Below are 20,441 nucleotides of genomic sequence, written 5' to 3' on the forward strand. Positions count from 1 at the left end.
CCCCTAATCTGCCGCCCCCTACACTGCCGCCACCTACATTATATTTATTAACAACCTAATCTGCCGCCCCCTACACCGCCCCCCACCTACATTATATTTATTAACCCCCTAATCTGCCGCCCTACACCGCCGCCACCTACATTATATTTATTAACCCCTAATCTGCGCGCCCCTAAGGTCGCCACCACTATATTAAATTTATTAACCCCTAAACCTAAGTCTAATCCTAACCCCCCCTAACTTAAATATAATTTAAATAAATCTAAATAAATATTCCTAGCATTAAATAAATTATTCCTATTTAAAACTAAAAACTTACCTATAAAATAAACCCTAAGATAGCTACAATATAACTAATAGTTACATTTGTATCTATCTTAGGGTTTATAGTTTTTTTACAGGCAAGTTTGTATTTATTTTAACTAGGTACAACAGTTATTAAATAGTTATTAACTATTTAATAACTTCCTAGTTAAAATAAATACAAATTTACCTGTAAAATAAAACCTAACCTAAGTTACAATTACACCTAACGCTACACTATAATTAAATTAATTACCTAAACTAAATACAATTAAATAAAATTAAATAAAATTTATCTAAAGTACAAAAAAAAAATTACAGAAAGTAATAAAATAATTACAAGATTTTTAAACTAATTTACACCTAATCTAATCCCCCTAATAAAATAAAAAGCCCCCCAAAATAATAAAAATCCCTACCCTATACTAAATTAGCAAATAGCCCTTAAAAAGGCTTTTTGCGGGGCATTGCTCCAAAGTAATCAGCTCTTTTACCTGTAAAAAAATGTACAATACCCCCCAACATTAAAACCCACCACCCACACACCCAACCCTACTCTAAAACTCACCCAATCCCCCCTTAAAAAAAACCTAACACTAACCCCTTGAAGATTACCCTACCTTGACCCAACCGGGCTGAAGTCCTCAACGAAGCCGGGGCGAAGTAGTCCTCCAGACGGGCAGGAATGTCTTCATCCAAGCTGGGCAAAAGAGGTCCCTCCAGACGGGCAGAAGTCTTCATCCAGACGGCATCTTCTATCTTCAAATCTAAAAATATAAGAAGCATTCACAAGGGCTAAAGACAAATTCAATTTATTAAATTACAGATAAAATTTAAAACTTAAAACTAAAACTTTAGAGTGCACACTCTTAAATTACAATTGAGACTAAACAATACAACAATTCATTTATACTGATCTAAAACCATATAATTAACCAACTTTTAAAATTCTCTTAACTTTGTTATTTGAAAAAAGGTGCTATTAGCAGATATTAAATAAAAAACAAACTTTCCAAAGTCAGCTTGATTTGTTTTGTGCAATGGTGCTTGTAGCAGATACTAGGAGATGGATCTATTATCCTTTAGTTGATTAGAGCTCAATTCCAATGACCAATCAAATGATCTCTATTGTCATTGTTTTGATATTTCAAATGTAACCGTTATAGCAGTAATTGTATCAAAAAAAAATTTCTAGCCAGAGTTCTTTGTTTTTGTAAAACAACTTTGGCATCTTCTATCTTCATCATCTGGAGCGGAGTGGGTCCATCTACAAGACATCCGAAGCGGAGCATCCTTCCAGGCCGACAACTACCCGATGAATGAATATTCCTTTAAATGACGTCATCCAAGATGGCGTCCCTTGAATTCCGATTGGCTGATAGAATTCTATCAGCCAATCGGAATTAAGGTAGGAAAAATCCTATTGGCTGATGCAATCAGCCAAAAGGATTGGAAGTTCAATCCTATTGCTGATCCAATCAGTCAATAGGATTGAGCTTGCATTCTATTGGCTGATTGGAACATTTTTTCCTACCTTAATTCCGATTGGCTGATAGAATTCTATCAGCCAATCGGAATTCAAGGGACACCATCTTTGGATGACGTCATTTAAAGGGAATATTCATTCATCGGGTAGTCGTCGGCCTGGAAGAATGCTCCGCGTTGGATGTCTTGAAGATGGACCCGCTCCGGGCCGGATTGGATGAAGATAGAAGATGCCGTCTGGATGAAGACTTCTGCCCGTCTGGAGGACCTCTTCTTCTCGGCTTGGATGAAGACTTCTGCCCGTTCTGGAGGACCACTTCTGCCTGGCTTCGTTGAGGACTTCAGCCCGGTTGGGTGAAGACATCTCAAGGTAGGGTGATCTTCAAGGGGTTAGTGTTAGGTTTTTTAAGGGGGTATTGGGTGGGTTTTTAGAGTAGGGTTGGGTGTGTGTGGGTGGTGGGTTTTAATGTTGGGGGGTATTGTACTTTTACTTTGGGGCAATGCCCAGCAAAAAGCCCTTTTAAGGGCTATTTGTAATTTAGTATAGGGTAGGGATTTTTTTTATTTTGGGGGGCTTTTTTAATTGTATTAGGGGGATTAGATTAGGTGTAATTAGTTTAAAATTCTTGTAATTATTTTATGATTTTCTGTAATTTAGTTTTTTTGTACTTAGTTATTTTATTTAATTCTAATTAATTGTAGTTTATTTAGTTAAAGGGACAGGCTAGTCCAAAATAAACTTTCATGATTCAGATAGAGCATGCAATTTTAAACATTTTTCCAATTTACTTTTATCACCAATTTTGCTTTGTTCTCTTGGTATTCTTAGTTTGAAAGCTTAATCTAGGAGGTTCATATGCTAATTTCTTAGACCTTGAAGCCCACCTCTTTCAGATTGCATTTTAACAGTTTTTCAACCACTAGAGGGTGTTAGTTCACGTATTTCATATAGATAACACTGTGCTCGTTCACTGAGAAGTTATCTGGGAGCAGGCACTGATTGGCTAGAATGCAAGAACTGAAAAAAGGGGCAGTTTGCAGAGGCTTAGATACAAGATAATCACAGAGGTTAAAAGTATATTATTATAACTGTGTTAGTTATACAAAACTGGGAAATGGGTAATAAAGGGATTATCTATCTTTTAAAACAATAAAAATTCTGGTGTAGACTGTCCCCTTTAATTTAGTTAATTATATTGTAGTGTTAGGTGAAATTGTAACTTAGGTTAGGTTTTATTTTACAGGTAAATTTGTCTTTATTTTAACTAGGTAGCTATTAAATAGTTAATAACTATTTAATAACTATTGTACCTAGTTAAATAAATACAAAGTTGTCTGTAAAATAAAACCTAACCTAAGTTACAATTACACCTAACACTACACTATAATTAAATAAATTAAAGGGACAGTCTACACCAGAATTTTTATTGTTTTAAAAGATTGATAATCCCTTTATTACCCATTTCCCAGTTTTGTATAACTAACACAGTTATAATAATATACTTTTAACCTCTGTGATGATCTTGTATCTAAGCCTCTGCAAACTGCCCCTTTTTTCAGTTCTTGCATTCTAGCCAATCAGTGCCTGCTCCCAGATAACTTCTCGTGAACGAGCACAGTGTTATCTATATGAAATACGTGAACTAACACCCTCTAGTGGTGAAAAACTGTTAAAATGCAATCTGAAAGAGGTGGGCTTCAAGGTCTAAGAAATTAGCATATGAACCTCCTAGGTTAAGCTTTCAACTAAGAATACCAAGAGAACAAAGCAAAATTGGTGATAAAAGTAAATTGGAAAAATGTTTAAAATTGCATGCTCTATCTGAATCATGAAAGTTTATTTTGGACTAGCCTGTCCCTTTAACTAAATAAACTACAATTAATTAGAATTAAATAAAATTAACTAAAGTACAAAAAAAACTAAATTACAGAAAATCATAAAATAATTACAAGAATTTTAAACTAATTACACCTAATCTAATCCCCCTAATACAATAAAAAAGCCCCCCAAAATAAAAAAATCCCTACCCTATACTAAATTACAAATAGCCCTTAAAAGGGCTTTTTGCTGGGCATTGCCCCAAAGTAAAAGTACAATACCCCCAACATTAAAACCCACCACCCACACACCCAACCCTACTCTAAAACCCACCCAATACCCCCTTAAAAAACCTAACACTAACCCCTTGAAGATCACCCTACCTTGAGATGTCTTCACCCAACCGGGCTGAAGTCCTCAACGAAGCCAGGCAGAAGTGGTCCTCCAGACGGGCAGAAGTCTTCATCCAAGCCGAGAAGAAGAGGTCCTCCAGAGGGGCAGAAGTCTTCATCCAGACGGCATCTTCTATCTTCATCCATCCGGCCCGGAGCGGGTCCATCTTCAAGACATCCAACGCGGAGCATTCTTCCAGGCCGACGACTACCCGATGAATGAATATTCCTTTAAATGACATCATCCAAGATGGTGTCCCTTGAATTCCGATTGGCTGATAGAATTCTATCAGCCAATCGGAATTAAAGTAGGAAAAATGTTCCAATCAGCCAATAGAATGCAAGCTCAATCCTATTGACTGATTGGATCAGCCAATAGGATTGAACTTCAATCCTTTTGGCTGATTGCATCAGCCAATAGGATTTTTCCTACCTTAATTCCGATTGGCTGATAGAATTCTATCAGCCAATCGGAATTCAAGGGACGCCATCTTGGATGACGTCATTTAAAGGAATATTCATTCATCGGGTAGTTGTCGGCCTGGAAGGATGCTCCGCTCGGATGTCTTGAAGATGGACCCACTCCGCTCCAGATGGATGAAGATAGAAGATGCCAAAGTTTGTTTTACAAAAACAAAGAACTCTGGCTAGAAATTTTTTTTTGATACAATTACTGCTATAACGGTTACATTTGAAATATCAAAACAATGACAATAGAGACATTTGATTGGTCATTGGAATTGAGTCTAATCAACTAAAGGATATAGATCCATCTCCTAGTATCTGCTACAAGCACCATTGCACAAAACAAATCAAGAGACTTTGGAAAGTTTGTTTTTTATTTAATATCTGCTAATAGCACCTTTTTCAAATAACAAAGTTAAGAGAATTTTAAAAGTTGGTTAATTATATGGTTTTAGAATCAGTATAAATGAATTGTTGTATTGTTTAGTCTCAATTGTAATTTAAGAGTGTGCACTCTAAAGTTTTAGTTTTAAGTTTTAATTTTATCTGTAATTAATAAATTGAATTTGTCTTTAGCCCTTGTGAATGCTTCTTATATTTTTAGATTTGAAGATAGAAGATGCCGTCTGGATGAAGACTTCTGCCCGTCTGGAGGACCTCTTTTGCCCGGCTTGGATGAAGACTTCTGCCCGTCTGGAGGACTACTTCGCCCGGCTTCGTTGAGGACTTCAGCCCGGTTGGGTCAAGGTAGGGTAATCTTCAAGGGGTTAGTGTTAGGTTTTTTTTAAGGGGGGATTGGGTGAGTTTTAGAGTAGGGTTGGGTGTGTGGGTGGTGGGTTTTAATGTTGGGGGTATTGTACATTTTTTTACAGGTAAAAGAGCTGATTACTTTGGAGCAATGCCCCGCAAAAGCCTTTTTAAGGGCTATTTGTAATTTAGTATAGGGTAGGGATTTTTATTATTTTGGGGGGCTTTTTTATTTTATTAGGGGGATTAGATTAGGTGTAAATTAGTTTAAAAATCTTGTAATTATTTTATTACTTTCTGTAATTTTTTTTTTGTACTTTAGATAATTTTATTTAATTTTATTTAATTGTATTTAGTTTAGGTAATTAATTTAATTATAGTGTAGCGTTAGGTGTAATTGTAACTTAGGTTAGGTTTTATTTTACAGGTAAATTTGTATTTATTTTAACTAGGAAGTTATTAAATAGTTAATAACTATTTAATAACTGTTGTACCTAGTTAAAATAAATACAAACTTGCCTGTAAAAAAACTATAAACCCTAAGATAGATACAAATGTAACTATTAGTTATATTGTAGCTATCTTAGGGTTTATTTTATAGGTAAGTTTTTAGTTTTAAATAGGAATAATTTATTTAATGCTAGGAATATTTATTTAGATTTATTTAAATTATATTTAAGTTAGGGGGGGTTAGGATTAGACTTAGGTTTAGGGGTTAATAAATTTAATATAGTGGTGGCGACCTTAGGGGCGGCAGATTAGGGGTTAATAAATATAATGTAGGTGGCGGCGGTGTAGGGGCGGCAGATTAGGGGTTAATAAATATAATGTAGGTGGGGGCGGTGTAGGGGCGGCAGATTAGGTTGTTAATAAATATAATGTAGGTGGCGGCAGTGTAGGGGCGGCAGATTAGGGGTTAATAAATATAATGAAGGTGGCGGCGGGGTCCGGGAGCGGTGGTTAAGGGGTTAAACACTTTATTTAGTTGCGGCAGGGTCCAGGAGTGGTGGGATAGGGGTTAATACGTTTTATTTAGGTGGCGGCGGTGTAGGGGGGGCAGATTAGGGGTTACAGGGCTGGTGCAAGGATTTTTGTCTACACAGGCAAAGTTGCATTTTGACGCCCCCCCCCCTCATAGCCAATCCACCACCACGACACCATAACCCCCCGACAATAAGCAAATAATATGATTAGGACACTGTCTGCAAGCCAAAAGGCCCTGTCCGGATATTTCCCAATTAGATCAGCATGTGTGCCAGCAGGCCAAGTGATAGATGCCAGATCTTAGAGGAGTACCTTAAAGAGACAAGCTACAGAAGAGTTTTTATTGTTTTCAAAGATAGATAATCCCTTTATTACCCATTCCACAGTTTTGCATAACCAACACTGTTATATTAATATACTTTTTACATTTGTTATTATTTTATATGGCAAGGGTCAATAACAATCCTTTAGGTAAACTTATCAAATGATTTATCTACAAAAATCCATAGACTTTAATGGTGAATTTAATGGTGGAGTCAAGAATACCTGTAAGTGTATATGTAGTCTCACGTATGTATATTTACCCTAAAAAAAGGCTCATGGGACTTGGGCAATTAAAAGAAGTTCACATATGTGAATAATTAGTGGAGAAAAAGAATACAGAACAGTTAATTCTAAATGAACTTTGAGTTAAGTAATGCAACTGTAAGGTATTAGACAATGGACATACTAGAGAGCTTAAGTAAGAGCAAGTGGTATGTAGATGTAATTATTAGAGGAAAGTAGGAATATTATAACATCATAATATTCAGTGTATATAGCCTGTCTGTTCAGAAAAGTCTCAGCTATCAGACTTCTGAAATCTACTAGTTACTACTTGGAACATATAATAAATATAAATCTGCAGACTTCTAAGCACTGAAATTTGACAGGAAAACCATGTATACAGCCTGGATTTAAACATCAGACGTGAAATTATCATATATAAATCTGAATCTTGCTACCAGTAAAATATACAATAGGGAGTTAATCCTCACTAATACAGATATAACAGTCTATCCTACAATGTAACTTATGTATTCTATAAATAAAAATGGCAAGAGTCAAATTCTTAGTAAAAAGATAGCGTCCCTAATCTCTTAGTGTCAATATCTCAGTTTAGCCGACTGCACCAGTTCTTCCAAAAGCAGCGACATGAGCCTGAAAATTCCAGCTGCTCACAAAAGTGTAAGAATACTGTATCATCATCAAACTGCGGGACAACCCGCTCAGTTACATAGCAGGGCCATATGGAGTATGGAATTGTGTGTGGAACACTCCATGTTTTTATAAAACACTAGTGTACAGGGAAGTAGTGTAGAAATAAATCTGTTTCCCCACTGTGTAAGTGGCACAGCCTCAGGGTTCAATGGCGGATAGTGCGGCACTGGGGAAACAGATTTATTTCTTCACTACTTCCCTGTACACTAGTGTTCACGACGCGGCTATAGCTTCTTATGGGATCTACACTCTGCCGGCTCCCAGACCCCTGTCCACCTACCTCTTAACTTCATTTTCATCTATTCCAGTCACGCGGTGCCACATCTACCTCCTGATATCCCGCTCAGACAGGCTCCACTCCACAGACGCACAGATAGGCTGAGTGCAAGCAAGCCCCACGCCCACATAGCTAAATTTAAAGTTGCAGCCAGGTGCAAATTAAAGCTGTTGCTGCGTGTGCACCACTACTGTCAACAGGCAGTCACATTTACAACATTTGCCCTCATGCAGCGCTAGCTATGTCAGGCATATATACCTCCCTCTCGGCGCCCCCCCTGAGGGCGTCCAAAGGCGGCTGCCTTGCACAAGCGCTGGCCCTGAGGGGTTAATAAATATAATGTAGGTGGCGGCGGTGTAGGTGGTGGCAGATTAGGGGTGTTTAGACTCGGGGTACATGTTAGGGTGTTAGGTGTAGACATTACCATAGGAATCAATGAGATATCAGGCAGCAGCGAACATGAGCTTTTGCTGCTTTCCGACTCCCATTGATTCCTATGGCATCTGCCGCCTCCAGGCGGCGGATTGAAAACCAGGTACGCTGGGCCGGAATAGTGGCGAGCGTACCTGGTAGAAATTTGATAACTTCCAAAAGTAGTCAGATTGTGCCGAACTTGCGTTTGGAACATCTGAAGTAACGTAAGCATCAATCTGTGTCCGACTGAGACCGACGGATCGTATGTTACATCATTAAATTCTACTTTTGCTGGTCTGTAGGGTTTGATAACTAAGGCAAATTAAGTTTGCCACAAATACGCTGCGGAATTCCAGCGTATTTGCGGTTGACAGCTTGATAAATAGAGGCCATTATCTAATGCCCTCTAGTGGTGCAAAATGCATTCAGATTAGAGGCGGCCTTCAAGGTCTAAGAAATTAGCATATGAACCTCCTAGTTTAGCTTTTAACTAAGAATACCAAAAGAACAAAGCAAAATTGGTGATAAAAGTAAAATGGAAAGTTGTTTAAAATGACATGCCCTATTTGAAGCCTGAAAGTTTATTTTGGACTTAACTGTCCCTTTAAGAAGGCACACGCTACTATAAGGTCTAGAAAAAATGGTAAAAATGTCAAAATATCACAGTTCTATGACTTAATTTAGTCTTTTATATGAGATCAGAACCCATTATGCATATTTCATCAAGTCCTGGAAGTTAAAAAATTGCCGTGAGCATTGTATTTCTAAGAATTACACGAGTCAACAACAGACATAAAAATATCCAGATCCAGTGTTGCAACTTTAAAGAGCATATTTAATTTGTATTTGCTCACTTGTCACTGCAGTTCTTTATTCCATTTTACATTTTTATTTCTTTTTCCGTTTCTGTAATGTATGGTTTTATGTAATTTAAAGATTAAAGTCTCATTTAGAGATGTAAAATAGTTAAAGGGATACTAAACCCAATTGTTTTTTTTTTTTACGATTCAGGGAGAGCATGCAATTTTAAGCAACCTTCTTATTTACTCTTATTATTCAAATGTTCTTTGTTCTCTTGCTATCTTTATTTGAAAAAGCAGGAATCCAAGCTTAGGAGTCGACCCATTTTTGGTTCAGACCCTGGGTAGCGCTTGCTGACTGGTGGCTACATTTACAAAGTTCTTTAAAGTTGCATGCTCTTTCTGAATCATGAAAGAAAAAAATAGGTTAAGTATCCCTTTAAGGTAGAAATAAATATATTTTTACTGTCAAATGCATTCATTTGTTGTATATACCAAGATTTTATTTTACTCAAAGGGCCATTATAGTGAACAAATGACATGCTCTGATTTGTTAATGCATGTCATTTTTTCACTATTCACCCTGCAAAATGTTTGTGTTTAACCCCCTGCAATGGGGTTAAATACATAGGTAAAGTACCTCTCAGGAGCTGCAGAGAATGACTTGTTCCAAGTGTAAATTCCTGCTAGTTGCACAGCTGGGTTGTGTGAATAACACTGCTGATTGGATCATCAGCTGTGTCCTCTCAGGACTAGCAGTGCTCTGCAGCTCCTGAGCAGTACTATACCTATCTTTGAAGATATTAAACACATCAGGAGCAGAACTACCATTGTTGAAGCTGGTGCAGTGGCATGAGGGCCCAAGTGCTGGGGGAGCATATCTATACTCTGAGGGGCCAAATTATCATTGTGCGGCGGACATGATCTGCATACACTGTCTGCATTTATCGTAGCACAAGCATTTCTCGTGAAATTCTTATGCAATACCGCCCCCTGCACATTTGCGGCCAATCGGCCGCTAGCAGGGGGTGTCAATCAATCCAATCGTATCCAATTGGGCTGATTGCTGTCTGCCACCTTAGAGGTGGGGGACGAGTTAAGGAGCAGCGGTCTTAAGATTGCTGCTTCTCAACTTACATTTCCGGCGAGCCAGAAAAGTATGGGGGTAGATAGCAGCATCCTCTGCTTGGTTAATCTACCCCCCCAATCATTATACAGAGCAGCATGTAGCATAATATATCTATTGCCTACTACTGAGTAACCTTTAGGGTCCCCTGGGTACCATGGCCCTCGGTTGAGTAGAGCTGCTGCTGAAACACATAGATGTGCAGGGTCAATAATGATAAAATTACATTTTATAACGCATGAGAGCAAGTCACATTTTCACTATAATGGTCCTTTAACAGTTTAAATTACCAGACTGCTCTCTTTTAGGTTCCTGAGCCAGGCACTGTAAGAAAGAGATTTCTCACAATGAAAACTTAAAGGGACATGCCACCCACATTTTTTCTTTTATGATTTAGAAAGAGAATGCAATTTTAAACATCTTCTAATTTACTGATATTATCTAATTTGTTTTATTCTCTTGATATTCTTTGATGAAAAGCATATCTAGATATGCTCACTAGCTGCTGATGGTTGCTGCACATAGAAGCTTGTGTGATTGGCTCACCATTGCATTGCTTTTTCTTCAACTAAGAATATCTAAAAAAATGAAGCAAAATTAAATAATGGAAGTAAATTGTAATGTTGTTTAAATTTATATTCTCTATCTGAATCATGAAAGAAGATTTTGGGTTTAGTGGCCCTTTAAGCTGTTGCATTTCATACGCTTTTCAAAAGAACCACGGGTGTCTTGTTTATTTCCTACATTTCAACAATTATAATCAGTGATAATGACTCAGTATCCATAGAAACAGATTTATTTTTAAAATTAATGCACTATATATATTTCATTTTCCCAGCACGCCTTCCAGTATGATTGGAAGTTTATATAATACATTAGTGTCAAATACATATTGTCTAAATACTTCATTTGATGTTTTTAGATTTTCCTTTTGTATCCTTGTTTGTTGTAAAAAATACTTCATGCTGAAAGTTCCTTTATTTGTTTGAAGCATTCGCTGCACTTAGCTGCTTAGGCATCCCACGGCAGAACGCTATTTTGCTGAGAGGTGACTTTTCCACCTCTTAGCCAATAGCCGTGCTAGATTATCTGGCTTGGCACTAGCTGGCCTGTACGGCTATTTGCTAAGAGGTGGAATCATCACCTCTCAGCAAAATAGCTTCTGCCGTGGGCTGAATAAGCAGCTCAGTGCGGCGAACGCTTCAAACAAATAAAGGAACTTTCAGCATGGAGTATTTTATACTTCATAACTGAAAGTCCCCTTTATTTGTTTCAATGGTAAATCATAGTGTTTCACAAACGCTAGGATTTACTATCACTTTAAGGAACATAAAACTCACAGTTTACATTTCATAATCCAGATAGAACATACAATTTTAAACATCTTTCAAATGTACTTCTATTATCAAAGGAGGAAAGATATTTGGGGAGTAGTAATAGAAAACAAGCTAAATATGGGTGCACAATGCAGGGCAGCTAATAAGATACTAGCATGTATTTAAAAAGGCATGATACAAGAGAGGAAAGCATAATTCTGTCACTATAGAAATCCCTGGAAAGACCTTTCCTTGAATATGGAGTGCAGTTCCAGAGACCTATCTTTAAAAAAGCATTGCAGACTTAAAAAAGTTCAGAATAAGGGCCGCAAAGTTAATAAGGTGAATGGCGAATGTATACTATGAGGAGAAATTAGCAAAACTGGGTCTATTTTCTCTAGAAAAAAAGGTGCTAGCAAACTGATGTGATTACTTTATATAAAATATTCAGGGACCATATACAGCGCTGGCAAAAGCTCTGTTTATTCCAAGGAAATTGTTTGTGAGAAGTCACAATTTAAGGTTGGAGGAAAGGAGATATAGGGGTATATTTAACAATGTGCGAGCGGACATGATACGATTATGTCCACTGCACATCGCTGCCCATCGAAAAATGCCAACAGCATACGCTGTCGCATTTATCATTGCACCAGCAATTCTTGTAAACTGCTGGTGCAATGCCCCCCTGCAGATTCGGGCTAATCGGCCGTTAGCAGCGGGTGTTAATCAACTCGATTGAATTTGATCGGATTGATTTCTGTCCGCCGCCTCAGAGCAGGTGGACAAGTTATGGAGCAGCGGGCTTTAGACCGCTGCTTCATAACTTCTTGATAACTTCTGTTTGATGCCTCGGAAACAAGGGGCCTCAAGATCCATACGGAGCGCATAAATATGCCCCTTAATCTCCAGCAATGTAAATGTTTTTTTCAATGTAAGAGCAATAAAATTGTGGAACTCATTACCAAAGGAGGTGATGAATGCCAGTACCTTAGATACATTTAAACATGGTTTAGATACATTTATGATTAGAAACATATTTCAGGGATATGATTGCTTGTGTTAAATGGGTCACCTTTTTAATGGATTTTATCAGGTAAGGATCTGTTCTGTATAGGTTGAACTTGACAGACTTCTGTCTTCCCTCAACCTCATCTATCTCATACCTTCCTTTTTCCTTCTCCATTTTGTGCAGGGAAAAAAAATAATCAAGGTGGTAACTTAAAGGGAGATGAAACCCAATGTTTTTCTTTTGATATTTAGAAAGAGCATGCCATTTTAAATACAACTTTCCAATTTACTTCTACTATATAATTTACTTCATTATCTTGATATCCTTTGTTGAAAATCATATCTAGATAGGCTCAGTAGCTATTGATTGTGGCTGCACATAGATGCCTTGTGTGATTGGCTCTCCCATTTGCATTGCTTTATCTTCAACAAAGGATATCTAAAGAATGAAGCAAATTATATAAAGAAGTAAATTGGAATGTTGTTTAAAAATGTATTCTCTATCTGAATCATGAAAGAAAAATGTTGGGTTTCATGTCCCTTCAAAACCCAATTTGATGTAGTTTGGATTTTGGTGGCAGATTTAAATGACCGACCAGCAGTATAAATACCTTGTGGAAAAAGTGTGACAGAGATGGAGAGACATCAAAACAATAGAAAGATAGACAGTCTGGGCCTGTGGAAGTGTGTGTGTGTGTGGTGGGGGGATAAGAGGGATGCATAAGACAGTATATAGAAAGAGGGAACATGAACAGGAGGAAGAGTATTGATCCCTTTCCCTTCTCAAACCAAGAACAGGCTCAGGAGGGGAGAGGCCCTCAAATGTAGATATAGAGGCACTTGTTAAAGGGACAGTATACTATAAAATTGTTTTTCCCTTAATGTATTTCCAATTACTTTTTTTACCAGCTGCAGAGTATAAAATGTATAATATTTGCTTTTTTAAGGCTTATTTGTGTATATGCATTAGCTGATTTTGTGTTTTGAAGCCACAACCTAATAAAATGGGTTAGCTTGTAGGTACAATCAGATCTCATTACTTTATCACATTGTGTACATATACTGCTTCTTTATCTTATATCTGTCCATAAAACAATCACCAATACTTGTAGAGAACAATGGAAAATTAACATTGTATTACCTTATCTCTTCTATAACCCACTGGGAGTATAATTTATTCTGCTGTCTGTGTTAATACAGCTTGGCCTTGAGGCCAAAACTTTCAGGATGGGTGGGGATACCACAGGCTAAATCAACTAATTCAAATGCCAATATAAGGGCAATGTAAATACTTGTAAACAATTTAATACACTCCAGCAGGTAAAGGGGATCATTGGGAACAAATCAAAGGGAGAAAATGTTTGAGCAAACTGTCCCTTTAAGCCTTATTTGCAGAGGCCATCTCAGCTGGAGAATACTAATGTAAGAACTGCCATAAGAAAAAGATGGGAGGAAATATGAGCAGATATGGGAATGTTTGGGAGGGTCAGGTCAATGAGGAGTATAAAGCATCATGAATATAAGCCATGTATTATATCTGCTAACTTTCTTCTGATAAGTTCCACAAAGGTGTTGCTAACCATCTTTTTAAGTAATACACAGAATCCACTAAAATGGAAAATCAACTATAAGAACAATTTTAATATAGAACCTTAGTTGAAACCTAGTGTTTTTATAGTCTACACCATAAAACACTAGTTAAAAGGGACATGGCACACAATATTTTTATGTCATAATTCAGACAGAACATGCAGTCTTAAACAACTTTCCAATTTACTTTTATGATCTATTTTGCTTTGTTGTATTGGTATCATTGTTGAAAAACATACATAGGTAGGCTTAGGAGCAGCAATACGCTACTTGGGAACTAGCTGCTGATTGGTGGGTGCACATATATGCTTCTTGCTATTGGCTCACCGATGTGTGCAGCTAACTCTCAGCAGTGCATTGCTGCTCCTTCAGCACTGGATACCAAGAGAATGAAGCAAATTGGATAACAGAAGTAAATTGGAAAGTTCTTTAAAATTGTTTCTCTATCTGTTTCATGAAAGAAACATTTTGGGTTTCATGTCCCTTTAAATAAAAGAATATTAAACTTTTTGAGGACAATTTTGTTAACATAAAAGTAACATAATATGCTTAGTAACCAAATTATTTTGGCAATGGCATGATAATTGCCCTGCAAAGTTAAAGGGACATTCCAGATAAAATTGGAATCCACGTGGATGCTTCTAAAATGTTCTAATAAAAGTTACAGCTGTTTCAAAAGTGTATTTAAGTATGCGCCGTGCACCACATTTTAAATACAGCACTTGCTCAATTTGTTACTTGCTGACATCATAAAAGCCGCACTGGAGCTATGAGCAGCTACAGTATCTAAAATGTGGGTGCAGTGACGGTATCTAGCTATGCTTCACATGCACGTGCAGAGAAAAATGTTAACACTAAAAAAGTAATAACTTTTACGTAAATGTAATTAATCTATACGCATTTAAATTTTAACTGGAATGTTCCTTTAAGGCTGTGGTATACATTGCAAATATTGGTAAAGTAAGCACAGTCTTTCTTGACAACCACTTGACTCTCTTCATTTTGGAGAAATTACTTATCTTTTAAACAATTTTATTTATGACTTTTGTAAAAATACCAAGAAAAGGCAATTAAAATGCCTTCTTCTCATCTTGAATTCATGGTTATATTTGCATTTAATGAGAATTTCATACAGCTGATTGCAGTGGTCAAGTTCTACAAAGAAAAGTGTGGGAGTGTGGGATATTGTTTTATACACACACACACACACTGTATTTATATGTATATAATCTATACACTTTGGTTAATGAAAGCAAATTAAATCCAATGAAGGGTTGAATGGTTGCCTTTGGGCCTGAGACTCCTCCTTGTGGCAGGGTGCCAGGAATCAGACTGAGACGAGAAGTGCAAAAATAATCACACCTTTATTAATAGCAAAAAATAATAAAAAGTCCTCAAGTCAAATAACAAGCCAGGAATCAAAACAAGAGCTGGTAGTCAGACAAGCCGAGTCAGGAGCCAAAGCGAGTAGTCAGATGAGCCGGAAACAGGAGCTAGGAGAACAGCAGAGTCAGGAACAAGTCAGGGATCAGGAACCAGGAGGGACATCAGACAGCCAGGTAATACACAGGAGCTCTCACAAACAGGTCTGAGACAACGCAAGGGCAAAGCATACTGGACAGAGGCCCTTTAAATAATAAGTGATGACATCACAATTCTGAGACTGTATCCTGATTCACACGGATGATGTATACCAGTCTGGCCATAAAAGGAAGTGCAGGAAATGAGCAGCATCACACAGTATGCACCAGAGTCAGCAAGAGAGGTGAGTAAAATGGCTGCCAGCAGCACATGGGAAACAAAACAGGGAAAAAACCCTGACACTCTGTTACAGAGTCTCACCCACTTAAGGTACAATAGTCCTATTTCTACTAGGGTAGCTAAATAACCCCAAGCAAGTCACACAGAAATGTAAGCGCCATGTGCTCTACACATTGCAGAGTGTTAACACAGCAGGACCACTAACATGCTTTTATTTAGTGTATTGTAGGAAGTGTATTGTGGGAAGTGACATTACTAGAGGATCTCACTATCCCTCTAACCAGACTGTGCTCCAGCTCCTTCCACCAGCAGCAGCAGTGTCTACTGAAGTGTTTCTATTCTCTGTCTAGAGGGAATTTAGTTTCCTGCAAAAAAAGTGCAGGAACTCTGTTCCCATACGTTCACGCTTGACTTGACCCCTGGCTGATTGGTGATATTTAAAGGGTGTGTCAGACAATGGAATTTAAACTGTATTTGCATTTTTCATTGCCCATTTGATTCAAGTCCACCCAATTACATAACCTATGTCTTAGGTGATAAGTACCCAGCTTAATTATACATGTTAATTAGATGTTTTGTTACACATGATGTAATAAAATAGTGTAATAAAATATTGAATCCAGTACATACATCAAACATAATTCTTTGCACTTGAAGGTTTCTGATGTTTTATCTGGCATACACAACGTTTACAGATATCATTCTTGTAATAAATTGCTCCTTCTTACATCAGTTAAGAACCGGTCTAACAAGAAAGGCAAATATTGTATAAATGTTCTCATAAAGATATAAAGGTGAAAGTAGGTAAAGTAGATCTAGGGAGTGAATGAAATTCAAGGTGAATAACAATTGCATTAAATTTCCTTTGCTGTTATCCATATTAACTGTAATTTTATAAACAAATGCATGAAATACACTGAAAGGGACATTCAACACTAAATACATTTCATTCACCTGGGTGTTTTAGACAGGAATAGGCAAGGTGTCCGTACACGGACACTGGTGTCCGTGACTGGCCCTTGCAGTGTCCCCGCCCATTTTGCTTTGGGGAGGGAGGCGTAAGACAGATGAATACTGGTCCTGACTACTCCTTAACACACACGGTGCCACGTTTTGCAGGGTTGTGGCCACTCCCATGATGCCGCTTAGTACCAGAAAATGACTCTGAGTGAGACAGAGAGAGAGAGGGAAGATTCAAGAAGCAAGCTGCCACTGTGTCCCTGGTGCTTTATATGCAAAGGTAAAGCACTTTAACCAGCACCTGAGGTTTATTATAAGTAGTATTTAAATAGAAAGAAAAGATATAGCAAGGTTGTGAATCATAACCTTAGTATATCTTTTCTTTCTGATTAAATAATAGGAAAGGGAAAATATGTAGTGAGAATAAAATTAGTGGTTTGTCAAGAGACTGCTAGCAATATTGGGTGATAAGTTATGGAATAAATAAAGCCTGTGAAATACTGGATGTGTATCTTCTGCATTTGTATAATAACACCCAGCTCTATACAAAGACACAGACACTGGCACATGTGTATAGCCAGACAAGGGCTGGTTATAGATCAGTGGTATCTGCATCAGTATAATAAAATTCAGCACTATAAAATAATAGTTTTAATTGTAAATGTACCTTGGTGTCCTTCACTAAAGGTCTTTACTTTAGAAAATGTCCGCCACAGCCTTGGCTCGTGCCTATCCCTGGTTTTAGAACTGAGGTTTTACTGCAAGTATCTAAAGTAGAGTGACTTCACAAATGCAGATACACATCATCACTGGAATGCAGTGAAAGCAAGATTACAAGATGGTGTTAAAGGGCCAGTAAACCCACCAAAAATGTTATATAATTCTGCACATAGTGGAGAATTATTTAACATTAGCCTAGTGCCAGTTTTCTAAATCAAAGTGTTTTAGTTTGCGCCATTGAACTAAATGAAGCTCGCTCCCGCTCTGGTCTGGTAGCGGAGCAGCTTACATTTAGTTTAATGGCGCGATCGTGCCGGCTATGACTAGACAGAGTGCCCAGATGCGCTTAGGAATGAAACAGACCTGTAGAGCAAGGAGCGGCGGTCTGTAAAATTAGATTTTGTAGATAAATATTTCTGAAACACTTTGATTTACAAACTGGTGCTAGGCTAATGTTATATAATTCTGCACTATGTGCAAAAAATTTTAACATTATTTGGTGGGTTTACTGGCCCTTTAACTGTGGGGAAGCAGAGGATAAACTCAGTGCTATGCTTATAAAATGTATTTAGGGCTAGATTACAAGTGGAGCACAAAATATAAGCACTATTGAGTACTAACACAAGTTAAATCAATAACACTTTTTACTTTTACTTTTTCCAATACCTTTTTGTGTTCAACTTGTAATATGAGCACTTGTAATATGAGCAACTTGTAATATGAGCACTTGCAATATGAGCAACTTGTAATATGTAATCTTGTGCTTATATTACAAGTTGAAAGTAAAAAGTTATCGCTTGAGCAGGCTCTCTAACATCTGGAGAGCAGATAGAGCAATTCCTCTCCCTATAGACTACTATGGGCACACTACAAAACCCTATTATGGCTTTCGCTTGACTTGTGCTTTTGGCATTTTGTTCAATGCCAAATGTGGAAGAAAATGGACTTTTCTTTATGTTCAGATCTTTTCAGAGCCGAATTTCATCTGTGAAAGTGAAGCACACATAGTTCCAGATTTGCACAGATTTAAGTGTGCTTCACTTTCACAAGAAAAAATTTGGCTTCAAAAAGATCTGAACATAAAGAAAGTCCATTTTCTTCCACATTTGGCATTGAACTAAAATGCCAAAAGCACAAGTCAAGCGAAAGCCATAATAGGGTTTTGTAGTGTGCCCATAGTAGTCTATAGGGAGAGGAAATTGCTCTATCTGCTCTCCAGATGTTAGAGAGCCTGCTCAAGCGATAACTTTTTACTTTCAACTTGTAATATAAGCACAAGATTACATATTACAAGTTGCTCATATTGCAAGTGCCTCATATTACAAGTTGCTCATATTACAAGTGCTCATATTACAAGTTGAACACAAAAAGGTATTGGAAAAAGTAAAAGTAAAAAGTGTTATTGATTTAACTTGTGTTAGTACTCAATAGTGCTTATATTTTGTGCTCCACTTGTAATCTAGCCCTAAATACATTTTATAAGCATAGCACTGAGTTTTATCCTCTGCTTCCCCACAGTTAAAGGGCCAGTAAACCCACCAAATAATGTTAAAATTTTTTGCACATAGTGCAGAATTATATAACATTAGCCTAGCACCAGTTTGTAAATCAAAGTGTTTCAGAAATATTTATCTACAAAATCTAATTTTACAGACCGCCGCTCCTTGCTCTACAGGTCTGTTTCATTCCTAAGCGCATCTGGGCACTCTGTCTAGTCATAGCCGGCACGATCGCGCCATTAAACTAAATGTAAGCTCGCTCCTGCTACCAGACCAGAGCGGGAGCGAGCTTCATTTAGTTCAATGGCGCAAACTAAAACACTTTGATTTAGAAAACTGGCACTAGGCTAATGTTAAATAATTCTCCACTATGTGCAGAATTATATAACATTTTTTGGTGGGTTTACTGGCCCTTTAACACCATCTTGTAATCTTGCTTTCACTGCATTCCAGTGATGATGTGTATCTGCATTTGTGAAGTCACTCTACTTTAGATACTTGCAGTAAAACCTCAGTTCTAAAACCAGGGATAGGCACGAGCCAAGGCTGTGGCGGACATTTTCTAAAGTAAAGACCTTTAGTGAAGGACACCAAGGTACATTTACAATTAAAACTATTATTTTATAGTGCTGAATTTTATTATACTGATGCAGATACCACTGATCTTATAACCAGCCCTTGTCTGGCTATACACATGTGCCAGTGTCTGTGTCTTTGTATAGAGCTGGGTGTTATTATACAAATGCAGAAGATACACATCCAGTATTTCACTCAGGCTTTATTTATTCCATAACTTATCACCCAATATTGCTAGCAGTCTCTTGACAAACCACTAATTTTATTCTCACTACATATTTTCCCTTTCCTATTATTTAATCAGAAAGAAAAGATATACTAAGGTTATGATTCACAACCTTGCTATATCTTTTCTTTCTATTTAAATACTACTTATAATAAACCTCAGGTGCTGGTTAAAGTGCTTTACCTTTGCATATAAAGCACCAGGGACACAGTGGCAGCTTGCTTCTTGAATCTTCCCTCTCTCTCTCTGTCTCACTCAGAGTCATTTTCTGGTACTAAGCGGCATCATGTGGGAGTGGCCACAACCCTGCAAAACGTGGCACCGTGTGTGTTAAGGAGTAGTCAGGACCAGTATTCATCTGTCTTACGCCTCCCTCCCCAAAGCAAAATGGGAGGCGGACACTGCAAGGGCCAGTCACGGACACCAGTGTCCGTGTACGGACACCTTGCCTATTCCTGTCTAAAACACCCAGGTGAATGAAATGTATTTAGTGTTGAATGTCCCTTTCAGTGTATTTCATGCATTTGTTTATAAAATTACAGTTAATATGGATAACAGCAAAGGAAATTTAATGCAATTGTTATTCACCTTGAATTTCATTCACTCCCTAGATCTACTTTACCTACTTTCACCTTTATATCTTTATGAGAACATTTATACAATATTTGCCTTTCTTGTTAGACCGGTTCTTTAACTGATGTAAGAAGGAGCAA

The sequence above is a fragment of the Bombina bombina genome, chromosome 9, assembly GCF_027579735.1.
Source record: "Bombina bombina isolate aBomBom1 chromosome 9, aBomBom1.pri, whole genome shotgun sequence".
NCBI lineage: Eukaryota > Metazoa > Chordata > Amphibia > Anura > Bombinatoridae > Bombina > Bombina bombina.